The following is a 14,807-nucleotide window of genomic DNA, read 5'->3' on the forward strand; positions in this document are numbered from 1 at the left end:
TTCAAAGGCAGCTAACTAGACTACTACAAGGAATGGAAGGCCTCCCATATGATGAGAGGCTGAAAAAGTTGGATTTATTTAGTTTAGTTAAAAAAGACGTCTCAGAGGAGATCTCATTTATATGTATAAATACATGTGTCGTCAATATAAAGGACTGGCACATGACTTATTTCTTCCAAAGACAATACTAAGGACCAGGGGGCACTCACTGCGAGTGGAAGAAAAGCGATTCTGACAGCTAAATAGGAAAGGGTTCTTTACAGTTAGAGCAGTCAGACTGTGGAATGCCCTACCACAAGAGGTAGTAATGGCAGATACTATAACAGCTTTTAAAAAAGGGCTGGATGATTTCCTCAGTACACAAAACATTGTTGGTTATAAATGATTTGATGACAAAAGGTATAATTGGTGGAGGAAGGATGATAAACTAGAACTAGATAGACATAGGTCTTTTTTCAACCTATGTAACTGTAAATCTTTATTGAAATGAAATTAAAAACAGATAAAAGTGAGGATACTCACTAAGAAAAACCCATTGTAGGAAGTACTACCTATAATGAATATGGCATATATGGCAATATAAACACTCTGAAAAAGAATAAGTATAAATCGGCAAAGAATATTAGATAAACACTTTATAAAACTGAATATCTGCATGGTGCAGTGTGACCAAGATAAATTCGATTTGCCAACTAAATATACAGATAGGATGCAATACTACAAGAAATTCACAAGATGTCCCTAGAGAGTCTATGTAAGAAAGACAACCCAGAGTTATAGGTCAGAAAAATGTCAAAAAAAGGTACAAACAATTAGAACAGAAAGTATATTACCTATTAGATTGATTAGATAGGAAGATGTCTGCCAGAATATACTGCAGTTAAAGTGATGATAAACAGCCCAGGGAATATATGAAAAGAAGAGTCTGTAACAGAAGAAAGAGAATGCTTAGGATTAAATTCTCTGAGCAAAATTGGAGAACTAACATCCTTTTCAAAGATCCAGTTGTTATGGCCAGGGGCGGACACAGACTGCAGGGGCCCCTGTGCAAGAAATCTATCTGGGGCCCCCTTCATACCACAACAACATTATGTAAACACACAGCTTGAACTGTTTATTACTAGTTTAGAATATATTTCACGGCACTTCTGTTGTATGGGTGCTCAGGGAGAATCCAAAACCGTCATACAATAATTCAGAACCAGGCACTCCAAAGGGTTTTTTTATCGGTCTGGAAAAAAGGGAAGGCCCGTGAAAGACTTCTTGGAGGCAGATTCCGCTCGCCATTGTCGGAGCCAGAGAGCTCTACGGATGGCTATGGTATTTGAGGCGGCAAACGCTGCGCAGGTAGCAGCGTCCATGGAGGCCTGCATGAGGTACTCCGCCGCAGTGGCAATTTGAGCTGTTACCTCTGTGAAGGTATGAGTGAACTGGGATTCCTCAAGCGAAGTGTTAAGGGATTCTGCCCAGACCGAGATCGCCTTTGCGACCCACACAGAGGCAAAGGAGGGCGAGAGGGAGGAACCCGCAGACTCAAAAGCCGAGCGGGCAAGGTGCTCCCCCTGTCTGTCTTTCGGGTCCTTGATGGAGGAACCATCGGTTAAAGACAGGAGCGTCTTTGTAGCAAGGCGGGAGACCGGGGGGTCGACTGAGGGCGGATCGGCCCAGCCCTTAGGGGCAGGTGAGGCAAAAGGGTACCGGGACTACATGAGTTTTTGGTTACCGAAGCGCCTGTCAGGCTTCTCCCTTTGCTTTGTGAGGATATCCTGAAACTCTGGGTGATTAGCAAAAACCGCATAAAAAAGGAGACCGCATGGTCAGTGGTAGTGGATGGGGGATCCTCCACATGCAGAGTTTGGTTGATTGCTGCTATAAGGGAGTCTATTGCAGTTTGATCATCTGGGGAGGATGAAACCAAGGAATCCTCCTGGTACAAACAGCATTCTCCCTCCTACAGCTCTTCAGAAGCCGTGGAGCGTGTGGGAGAGCCTGCCCTGTGTGCTCCCGAGGGAGAGCCCACTGGAGACATCCGGCCGTGTGCTCTTTTCCTGATCCCTGCAACCGGTGAAGCATGTGCCCGCATTATCTCAGAAGGATCCTCCATAGGGGTATCCTCAGGCTGCGTTCCGTCCAGGGACTCAGAAGGGTGTGGAGGACGACATTGCATAGCCAGCGCCAGGTTCTGTGACAGTTTTTCCATGGATTGGGACAGAAACTGTGCCCATTCCGGTGGGCTGGGAGCCCTAGGCTCTGGGCTGATGGTTGCGGCGGTGGTGGCAGGAGGGTCTTGGGGGGCTATAGGGACACAAGACTCACAGAGAGAAGAGGTGTGTTTACATGGTAGCTCAGCGTGGCAGGCAGTGCAGGCTGAATAATAGACTATGTGGGCCTTAGCACTCTTAGTGCACTTAGAATTCTGCATGTTCCTAATAGGAGTATGCCAGGAGGGGGAGCAATGGTCAGCAGGGCTACAAGTGAAGCAAGCACCTCACCAGAATCAGCCGATGGCCCTGTCCTCAGGAAGGAGTAACCCACGCTTTCCTGGGGGGGGGCTTATCGCGGCCACGGGGGCGGGGCTTAGCGCTAAAAGAGCACGAAGAAAAAGTCAGTGTGCCCCCCCTGCTGTGGGTAGTTAAAAACGGCGGGAAGGGAGCTTCTGACAGTTTTCCCCCCTCTCCCTCCAGTCAACACACAGCTTGTTGCTGGTGGTTATCTGTTAGGGCCAGGTGGACGGGCAGACCCAGGAGGTGGATCCACTGGGCCGAACACCTTACTGAAGGCAAGGGGTCCGGTAGCCGGAGCACAACAGGTAGCAGGACAGTCCGTTAAAAGAGTGGAATGTAGAAGTCCCTTGGACCACGGAGTCACTGATGGTAGTCCGGGTGACGGAGCTCAGGTTCGGAGGCCGAGATGTTGTCAGGCGGAGTCCGGAACCGATGGAGCGAGAGGACGGATCACCACAGGGATCAGAGATGGTATGGACTGACGGGATGGCAGATAGTCAGCGTTTGGGGTTCGGGAATCGGCAGGACCGGATGGCGAGGCAGGAGCGGCTCTAGAAGAGAGATAGGTAAGTATACCAGCAGACACAAGGAGACCTGACTCCTAGCTTAGGAAACACGAAGAACAGGCCCCGCCCACTTGGACATTAAACCCCTTTATACCCTGTACCTGTGTGTTCAATATCCTGTCCGTGGACGCTGGCCCTTTAAGAAAGGGTCAATGACCGCGCGCGCGCCCTAATGCGCATGCGCGAGGCCCGGGTGCCAGAAGCCAGGGCAGGGAGCGGCGAACAGGAGGCAGGGGAGCCGGGCTGGAGCGAAGCTGCCGGCGGACGCTGGGAGCGGGGACCGGGACGCCTGGGGATCATAGGTGAGGGGGCCTGGAGGCTGTGGAGCGGGGGACGCCGGACAGAGGAGCCGGGGAGCGAGCCAGGGAAGCCGGGGAGCGTGGCAGGGGAGCCGGGGAGCTGGACAGGGGACCCGGGGAGCGTGACATTATCTCTGCTGGCTTTTCTGATAGAGCAAATAAAATAGAGCAAATAAACAGCATGAGTTCCTGAGCTCTGTGCCCTCCCCCTGCCACCAGGAAATTATCTGCGCAGGACTTTCTGCAAACAGCGAGGGACTTCCCCCCTCCTCCAGCCAGCAAGCTAGAGAAAAGTTAACACTTTGTGTTCAGGATCCTTGTGGCTCTCCTCCTTACAATCAGCAAGGGACTTTCTCATAATAAATACTGTAAATTCAAGCTTCTGACAGTTTGCAGTCCTGGGAGCCTTCCCTGTACCGTCTTTTCTCCCTTTGTCTGGGAAACCAGTCAGGGGGAATCTCACCTTAAACAGTGCTTCAGTCCAGGCAGTGAAAATAGCAGAGTCAGCTTGCTGTGTCCGGTCACACCGGTGCCATATTCAACTCAGAGCCTGCAAAGAGGGGCTGAGGAATTGGTGCCATATTCAACTCAGAACCTGCAAAGAGGGGCTGAGGAATTTGGCTATAGGGGCACAGGCCTCTACCCTGGGCTTTGGAAAATCACTGTCTGTGGAACCTGTCGTCCACCCCGGGATCCAGCGTCACAGGAGGGGGTACGTGGAGGCGACACTCCACGTTCCCGCCCGTTGATGGTAGTGGGAGATCGGTCCCAAAAGGAAACCGTCGCCCTCAAAAAATAACAAACCTTGAAAGGAAGTGCCTCCTACAGACACTAAGATAAAACTGAGGCTGCCTGGCCCAGCCAGGGGATGTATACTGCAGAGGAGGAGCTATGCTTTTGCATCTACTTAGTGTCCTCCTATGGACAGGCAGCATAACACCCATGGTCCTGTGTCCCCCAATGAGGCATCAGAGAAATAATTTTTATTTACAGCATCATTTGAGTTCGTTCAATGTTTCGGTCACGTCTGAACCTTTTTCAAGAACTAATAAATGACAAAACACAAACAAAATGTATTTTAGTATAATAACAGTCTCCTTGTTTTACAAAATAGTAAAGAAAAATGATGTCAAAGACAATTAATGTAACACAAGTCCAAAAGAAAAAAGAGAAAAATGAGGGAAGAAGGGAAAAGGAAGGAGGGAGTAGGGACCCGGGTGACAATAACATGTGAAAAACGAAAAGTTACGAAAATTCACATATGGACACACCAAAGATCGCTTAGGCTAGTTTCACACTTGCGTTGAACGGGATCCGCTGCATTGCGTCGTGTGACAGATGCAACGGATGTGTTGCATATAGTGGCACAACGGATGCAACGGATCCTGCAAAACAACGCAATTCGTTTTTGTTTTTTTTTACAGTTTTACCGTCGGCAGACTATTGTGAACGATCAGCTGATCGCTAACAGTGGTCCGCCGCCGGGTGATCAGCTGTTCACTCACAGTAGCCGGCCGCCGGGTGATCAGCCGATCACTCACAGTAGCCGACCGCCGGATGATCAGCCGATCACTCACAGTAGCCGACCGCCGGGTGATCAGCCGATCACTCACAGTAGCCGGCCGCCGGGTGATCAGCCGATCAGTCACAGTAGCCGGCCGCCGGGTGATCAGCTGATCACTCACAGTAGCCGGCCGCCGGGTGATCAGCCGATCACTCACAGTAGCCGGCCGCCGGGTGATCAGCCGATCAGTCACAGTAGCCGGCCGCCGGGTGATCAGCTGATCGTTCGGTCGCCGACAATGTGTGCGGGGGGCGGAGTGAGAAGTGGGTGGAGCCGAGCAGGGCCATGGCTGAAGACGTCAGTGCCGCGGGTACTGCATCGCTGGGGGACAGGTGAGTGAGTGTGAAAGTGTGTGTGTGTTTGTGTGTGCGTGCGATTGTGTGTGTGTGTGTGCGATTGTGTGTGTGTATACATACGGAGTGCGGGGAGGGGGCAGAGCCGAGCGGGGAAGTGTCGGGCTCCCGGCACACGTAACCAGGGTTCCTTGGTTACTCGATGTGTAGCCTGGTTACGGGTGGAGGGAGCCAGAGAGAGCATGCGCAGTGAAATCCAAAGGATTCCGCTGCTCAAAAAAACGTTACATGCTGCGTTCCTTCCGCCCGACGCAGCGTCAAAATAACGACTCTGCGTCGTCCGGCGGATGCAACGCTGACACTTGCGTTACAGTGCGTCATCCATACAAGTCTATGGAGAATAGCGCAGTGCGTTAACAGACTGTGCTATTCTCCATAGTGACGGACTCCGCTGAACGCAAGTGTGAAACTAGCCTTACCGAGCTGGGAAACTGCATAAAGAACTCTCCAATAATAAGAGAAGAAAACAGAATACTGTGAATGCAGTGGAGAATGTTATAAAATTATTATTATAATTATTATTATTATTATTATTATTATTATTACTATTATTGTGATGCAATTATAGCCTATGAGAAAACATTATAGTGTCACTTACCCTGTTGTTGGGCTATTTAAGGTTTATCTGGAACGTTCATTGTACATGAATGTTGAATTGAAGTAAAAAACTATCAGAAAAATGATCAGAAGAAATTCTTTTAGAAAAGGGGAAGTTATAATTTTAAAATTAAAAGTACATATTCTACCATGGGTAAGGAATCTAATATATAAAGCTTAGTGTATGTGTGTGTGTATGTATGTACAGTATGTGTGTATGTCCACTAAAGGAATCCGCACCGTCGCATTTACAATCACGAAATTTTGCACAGACACTCCATGTGACTCAGGGAACGTCAGACTATGTTTTGACGGGAAAATTTAAGCCCACGCTTTACAGTTACTCTTCAACAAACCTGCCTCCATTAAAGTCAATGGAGCTACAAGCTATAGGTTATTAATAGGAGCTGTGATTGGTTGCTATAGGAACTTAAGACATTCATAGTATAACAAGCTTATGTATGAGGTAATAAGATGTCGGTAGAGAAACAGAAAGAGACAGACAGACATAGGCACAGACAGAGTAAGAGGCAGACAGGGAAAGGGAAAGAATATAGAGATAGACCTGGCTCACTCAACGTGGGGGTGCTCTGGAATAATAAGTCCAATATAACAAAAAGGAAAGGGAAAGAGACAGAGAGACAGAGAGTCAAAGAGACAGAGGCAGACAGAGATAGACAGGGAAAGATACAAATAGAGAGAGACAGAGAGACAAAGAGACAGAGGCAGACAGACACAGACAGACAGGGAAAGATACAGAGAGAGAGAGACAGTCAAGAGACAGAGGCAGACAGACAGAGACGTGGAAAGAGACAGAGACGGGGAAAGAGACAGAGACGGGGAAAGAGACAGAGACGGGGAAAGAGACAGAGACGGGGAAAGAGACAGAGACGGGGAAAGAGACAGAGACGGGGAAAGAGACAGAGACGGGGAAAGAGACAGAGACGGGGAAAGAGACAGAGACGGGGAAAGAGACAGAAACGGGGAAAGAGACAGACACAGAGCTAGAGAGACAAACAGATACAGAGAGAGATAGACACAGAGATAGAAAAAGACAGATAGAGACAGATAGAGACTGATACAGAGACAGACAGAGATAGACACAGACAGAGAGACATAGATAGAGAGAGACACACATGGATAGACAAACACACAGATAGACAGAAAGACAGACATGGAGGGACAGAGAGACAGACAGACAGACACAAACAGACATACTGGGAGAGAGACAAAGAGACAGTTACTATCCCGGGCAACGCTGAGTACTACAGCTAATAAATTATAAGTTAGATCAGACAGCAAAATAGTCTGTTGTACTAGTATGAAAGAAAATATAAATGAGCACTATAGTAAGCTCAATGGTGATCTTAATGATATGGATAGTAAGAAAAAGAGGTAATTCCTCACCCTGTTGAATTAATAATTATATAAAAGTCCACATCGGCGGTACCGATATGTGCAGAACTTATATTCAGATTGAAGATATTGACCATGCAAAAAAGGGGGGAAAAATATCAATAAGAATAATGCTAAATGGAACTATAGTATAATCTGAATTAGAGGTTACCAAAATTATATGAATAAATTGTATGCGGAATCCACCACTGTAGAATAAAAATATTCAAAATAATGACTGTCCGCCGATACTGTGTACATAAAGGCCATAGAAAAATTAAAGTTATATAAAAATGAGTACTGTAGTAAGCTCAGTAGTGATCTAAATGATGTGGATAGAAAGAAAAAAGAGGTAAATTCTTACCCTGTTAAATAGGTAGATGTATAAGAGTCTGCATCGGAGGTACCAATGGGTAAAAAATTAGTCTTCAAATTGAAGATATTAACTATATGGAGAAAAAAGGATACTAATGAGGATAATATTAAACAAAACTGTGGCATCGTATGGATAACAGCTTACCAAAGATAAACAAATGGAATGTATGCGGAATCCACCGCTGCTGAATGGAGTAATGGCTGGCTGCCAACACTGTATACAAGAAAACAATGCAGGTGAAGTGAACTCTACAAACAAGAATATGTGAAATGCCACCAAGGAGAAAAATTGAGCTTACCCAGGAGAGTGAAGTACGAGCAACAAGATATGAGCGTCAATTTTTCTAATAGTTTTTTCCTTCAATTCAACATTCATGTACAATGAATATTCCAGATAAACCTTAAATAGCCCAACAACAGGGTAAGTGACACTATAACGTTTCCTCATAGGCTATAATTGAATCACAATGATAATAATAATAATAATAATAATAATAAAAAACAATTTTATAGCATTCACAGTATTCTGTTTTCTTCTCTTATTGGAGAGTTCTTTATGCAGCTTCACAGCTGGGTAAGTGATCTTCGGTGTGTCCATATGTGAATTTTCGTAATTTTTCATTTTTCACGTGTTATTGTCACCCGGGTCCCTACTCCCTCCTTCCTTTTCTCTCCCTCCCTAATTTTTCCCATTTTCTTTTAGACTTGTTACATTAATTGTCTTTGCATCATATTTCTTTACTACCGTATTTTGTAAAACAAGGAGACTGTTATTATACTAAAAGAATTTTTTCTTGTGTTTTGTCATTTATCAGTTATTGACAAAGGTTCAGATGTGACCGAAACGTTGAAAAAACTGAATTGATGCTGTAAATAAAAATATTTTCTTCATAATAATAACCCTTTGGAGTGCCTGGTTCTGAATTATTGTATTACTAGTTTAGGACACAACTAACAAACCTAAACAATAAATAAGTTCCAAATTTACCAACTGAATTTAACACAAACCCGTTGTGGAGACACGGGGCTCAGTGGGTGCTCTTGTCCACTAAAACCCGCCGCCTTTAGAAAGACAGCGTGGCTCAGGGCTCATCCCACTGAACGCCGGCCTCCTTAACCGTGGGCGTAACACTACTCAGACAACACAGGATGAGGGAATCACAATAATTAGACTTTATTGGATCCCCAAACAATTAACGGCACATAACACATAACCAGCAAAACACACAAATGTAACAGGCAACAGAGTCTCACCCTTCCGCTGGCTCACCAGGGATTTAAAATGTCCATGCCTCACAGGTTCCAAGCTGTCTGAGGTCTGCAAAGTCTGTAACAGGTGACTGAACTGTCCCAACCTGAGTGTCCTCCTTAGGTAGTCCTGGTATGATGATACAATCCTGGCAGCCGGGGTCAAAATCCCTAAGCTGTGGATATGGTCTCCAACCGGAACCGGAGCCCCTAGATTGAAGCCATAAGATATCCTGATCCTCTAGTCAGCTCCAAAGAGCTTAGACTGGATCCATCAGCATCCATCAACCTTCATCAACCCTGGTGGCTTAAAGAAGTCCCTTTTATAGCCATAACCTTCCCTTAGGATACACTGCGTCCTCATCGATTGGTTGGACAAGATTGCTTCTCTCATTGGATGAATTTCAAACTACATGGATAATGTTCATTTAAATGATGTGCACAGAAAGACTCAGTATATCTACATGGAGTCGTCAAGTCACAGACTCAACAATGGCTACTAAGGTAATCACATTAGCAATACGCAACTACAATACAATGGTTACTGGAAAAGTCTGGAGAACAATACGTCTAGCTTTCAGTGGCCAACACAATTACATTGAGTCAACAAGAGTCTTGTAAAAACAATGAGGGACTTCTCCCCCATCTATAGACAATCTATCATGCTTTCTGGCTGGATTTTAAGAAACTTTAACCCATGAGAGTCCATGTCGTCACATTCCTCCCCCTTCTTAATATTAGCCAGACATGATAGGCTTCCGATCATCCTTCTCCTCTTGACGGCATTGTCCTTTTTAATGGTGAGGTCAGCAAAGGAGGCTCGCATCTATACACCTCCCCCTGATTACCTCCCCCAAGTTGAGCAGCCATATTGCGAACAAGCACTAAGGTGGAGTCCATGAGTTGGGCTTGCATACATTTCTTACTATCAATCTTCCCCCAGTCAATAGCCACAGTGTGGTTAGGCTTACTCACGGTTCTTGGCTCAGAAGTGGATGCTGGAGACTGGGAATGTGAATTATCCTTGGAAAAGATGTTAGAAAGTTCCACATCAGGGTCCTTAATAATTCCGTAATCCAGGCAGTCCTGAGGACCAAGTGATCAGACAGCCTCCTGGGCCCGGACCGGCAAGCTTGTCCACAGGTATTTGGACCACTCATCTGTGGGCACCTGGTGCATACGCATTAGCACCTCAAAGTTTTGCAAGTGTTCATCTATCTCAGTGCTGGAATCATTAAACACTGGCACGTCCCTGTAGCGAAGAAGACTTCTTTGGTGGTGGTCTATGCTGAAGGTAGGTGCTGATGGTAAGGAAATTGGAACTCCCAACACGAATTGCAGAACTCCAGCCCTTTCTTCTCTTGAAGCTTCAGGCCCCAATGCAGCCAACAATTCCCTGACTCGGTCTGCTTGGGCTTGGATTGTTTCCAGACTGTCACTGGATCTAGGATGAGACACACAGTTTACATCCTCTTGTACCACATCGGCGGTTTCCTCATCATCCTCTGCATCATTCTGGGCATCCCAATGGACTAATTCCCGGATCAAGTCTGACCGAGTCTCAGCGTTCCTGTAGTCAATCTTTCGCCTCTGGCACAGATCCTGTAGCATCCATTTACTGCTTCGGTCGTATCTCCTCTCTGGTCCTTGTCCCATGGCTGAGCTGGTGGGGTTGGACATGGCAGCGTCCGAAACCTGAATGCCTCCCCTATGGCCTGCTGGGTATGCTTATGTGCCTCCCTGTTTGTTGAGCCCTGGACGGTGTCCACGAACACCAGTCCGCTGCAGCTCCCCTGGGTAAACCAGGCTGAGTAGTATCCCACTGCTGCCACCAATTGTGGAGACACGGGGCTCAGTGGGTGCTCTTGTCCACTAAAACCCGCCGCCTTTAGAAAGACAGCGTGGCTCAGGGCTCATCCCAACTGAACGCGGGCCTCCTTAACCGTGGGTGTAACACTACTCAGACAACACAGGATGAGGGAACCACAATAATTAGACTTTATTGGATCCCCAAACAATTAACGGCACATAACACATAACCAGCAAAACACACAAATGTAACAGGCAACAGAGTCTCACCGTTCCGCTGGCTCACCAGGGATTTAGAATGTCCATGCCTCACAGGTTCCAGGGCTACTCACTCCAATCCAGCAGCACCCCGCTTTCGGCGGGCACCCACCGTAACTAGAATAACACCAGATTTAGGAAGCTGTGTGAGGTCTGCAAAGTCTGTAACAGGTGACTGAACTGTCCCAACCTGAGTGTCCTCCTTAGGTAGTCCTGGTATGATGATACAATCCTGGCAGCCGTGGTCGAAATCCCTAGGCTGTGGATATGGTCTCCAACCGGAACCGGAGCCCCTAGATTGAAGCCATAAGATATCCTGATCCTCTAGTCAGCTCCAAAGAGCTTAGACTTGATCCATCAGCATCCATCAACCTTCATCAACCCTGGTGGCTTAAAGAAGTCCCTTTTATAGCCAAAACCTTCCCTTAGGATACACTGCGTCCTCATCGATTAGTTGGACAAGATTGCTTCTCCCATTGGATGAATTTCAAGCTGCATGGATAATGTTCATTTAAATGATGTGCACAGAAAGACTCAGTATATCTACATGGAGTCGGCAAGTCATAGACTCAACAATGGCTACTAAGGTAATCACATTAGCAATACACAACTACAATACAATGGTTACTGGAAAAGTCTGGAGAACAATACGTCTAGCTTTCAGTGGCCAACACAATTACATTGAGTCAACAAGAGTCTTGTAAAAACAATGAGGGACTTCTCCCCCATCTATAGACAATCTATCATGCTGTCTGGCTGGATTTTAAGAAACTTTAACCCATGAGAGTCCATGTCGTCACACCCGTCATGCCACCCTTCTATGTTGCTGCAGCTTCAGTGCTGTTTCCAATGCTTCAATTCACATTGCCTGGAGATGGCACAACCTGGATTGTCACCCTCCTGGATCCAGTGCAGGCCATCCTGTGGTCTGTGCCCGCATTAATTAGGTCAATGTTTTACCAGACACAGGATCACTTCAGCTTGTGATGCCTGCAGTTCAAGTCACCTTACCACTGCAGCCGATCACAAGCTGCAGCAGTTCTGTCTGTGGTAGAACAGTCACATAATTAATGCTGCACAGACCACAGGACGGTGGGCGCTGGATCCAGGAGAGTGATGGCAGGTGTGAAAAATTTATTTTATTAGTTTTACAAAATTAGTTTTACAAAATTTATCCCCATTACATTCTTTTCCCAGACAATTTCATTAAAGCACATGTATTATTTCAGACAATTGCTTTAAAAGGGAACTTGACAGCTGATACCCATGAGCCGTGGGCAGCATCTATCAGGCAGTGGCTGTATGATCACAGCCAGGTGTGTGTGACCCTAAAACGCTATGAAGATTCAGAGAAACACACTTTAATAGATGTTGGGGACTGAGCCGCATCAAATACTAGACTGACAGATATGATGCCTGATACAGGCTGCTCGATCCACGAGTAACATGTATCCACTGGCAGGATCCTTTTAAGCAGCACCCTATACCACAGGTGGGTACAGAAGAGAAACAGGAAATACAACAAAAAATATCTGCGCCATAGACATAATTAAAGACGTTCCCACTAACCTTTTTTTTATTGATGGAATGTGTGTATGGACTGTAGTGCACTGTGATGTGATAATACACTCACCACCGCTCTCTCGGGTGTTCAGAGCTGTTCTGCTCCTGTTCTCAATAATATTACCGCTGCTCTCTCGGCTGTTCAGCACTGTTCTGCTCCTCTTTTCAGTGATGTCACCGCGCTCTGCAGGACCCCAAAGTGACTTTTACAATGTAAATCTATGGAGCGTCAGAAAAAGACCAGAAAGTGGCTCTATAGGCTTTTATTGTAAAAGAAACTTCCAGCTCAGAGTATAGTGTGACCGGAGATACTGGAGAGCGGTGACATCATTCAGTATAGAAGACCATGATAGGTGAGTATATAAATACGTTCACACTACTGAGCGGAGCCAACACCGAGTCATCCTCTGCGTGTGAGCTCAGCATTATCATGTGTTCAGCTAATTAGGCCTCTGCTTCTCCTGTTAGTACTGAAGCTGCCACTGGCAAAGTAAATCGGCACGTTTTCAGGTCTTCGGGGCCCCCTCCCTCTCAGGGCCTCGATGCATCTGCACCAGATGTATGTCCGCCAGTGGTTATGGCACAAGGGGCAACTAGGGTTGCAGTGGAGCCATGTCAAAATGTAAACCTAATAGAAGTTATGGTAGCATGCGAGCACTGTGACTTGCTTCCCAATCTTATTATCGGTCATACAGATTACACATGAGCCTCCTCCAGAGGTTTTATATTCCCTTGTTGAGAGAGTCTCAGTTTGCAGAGTTCTCCTGCTAGACTGCAGATGCCATCTTTCCTGCAAAGGTGGATTTTGTGTAGGCTGAACCTGTGGAATTCCTTGTGGTATTGGTGGTGTCATCACACCCATTCGCTGCAGGTGAATTAGCATGTTGGCTACATGGTTTACAGCTGGAAGCTCCCTGAATCTACTTCTAGTTGGGAAGGGATTTGGTAGTCTGAATTTGAACATCGTGTCTGCAGCTGAAAATCCACTTACTTGAAGTTTATCATCCTTTTGACTTTCTACAATTTTTCTGCTTAGGAGGTGGAACCTCCCTTGGTCTGCAGATAGGTGGAATGGGATTTGGTACTCGTAATTCAAATTCAATTTTGGTGGCTACAGGTCCATTTGATTGATGGTCATCATCCCTGCAGCTCTCTCCTGTTTTTCTGTTTGAGCTGCTGGAACCTGACTGGGTGTGATTGCTGCAGATCCATTTGCTTAATGGTCATCATCCTTGCTGTTCTCTCCTAATGTTCTGGAAAGTTCCACAGGGGCAGGTCTTCGTGCTGACCTGCTTCTTTCACTACTTTCTTCCTATGCTGAGGAGGAACTTTGGCTTATCTCCCTCTTTGCTCATTGACAGCAGTACTAAAACTGTTGTTCATGACTGGTATGATGTCTTCCCTGATGTCTTTTAGAGGACCTCAATCTATGGAATATTGTTGCTTGACCTATAAAGACATTAGAATTTAGTTAAAAATAAAATACATTTTTGGATGTTGGGATGGACCCTGCTATTACTAAAGGGTTTACAGAGAGGGGAACGCTAGGAAAGATTGTTTGATTATGGGTTGAAATAACCTGCTCAGTGCATTCCTTTTCTGTGGATATCACAAGGCAAAATTGGAACAAGACAAATGGTAAAACTGCCCCCAATGAATAAGGATAGAAGGTGGAGAATGCATCGGAGCAAGCCTCACGGATCATGGCTCCAGAAAAGGTCTTATACTATTGGAAATATTGTCATTCTCCCCCAAATATTTCACTGACATTAATTTTCTGGTCGGCTCAACCAGGCTTCATAGTCATCAATGATCTGTCTCAGCTCCCAGGAACTCATGGCCTATCTTGCGGAGGCTAGGATAATGAAACAGCAAAGAACTGAACAATGGAAGAAAACACTAGATATGGAAAAACACTAGTTGAGTCTTCCACGGACAAAGTACTGTTTCAGCAAAAGCATGAACCCACAAAATGTCACTGTGTTAAGTGAAAGTATATCCTTACATTCTAGAATGTCGTTATGACATTGTGACTTGTTCCTAGCTGCACCATATTGGATTGCTAATTTTATATTTTTTTATATATATACACATATATATATATATATATATATATATATATATATATATATATATATATATATATTACAGATATTTATGATGTATGGGGTAGTAAATGCTTAACCCCTTCACCTCCTGGCAATTTTCCATTTCTTTTTTTTTTCGCATCCCTTCTTCCGAGAGCCGTAACTTTATTTTTCTGTCGAGGGCTTGAT

Source organism: Anomaloglossus baeobatrachus, chromosome 4 (assembly GCF_048569485.1).
Source record: "Anomaloglossus baeobatrachus isolate aAnoBae1 chromosome 4, aAnoBae1.hap1, whole genome shotgun sequence".
NCBI lineage: Eukaryota > Metazoa > Chordata > Amphibia > Anura > Aromobatidae > Anomaloglossus > Anomaloglossus baeobatrachus.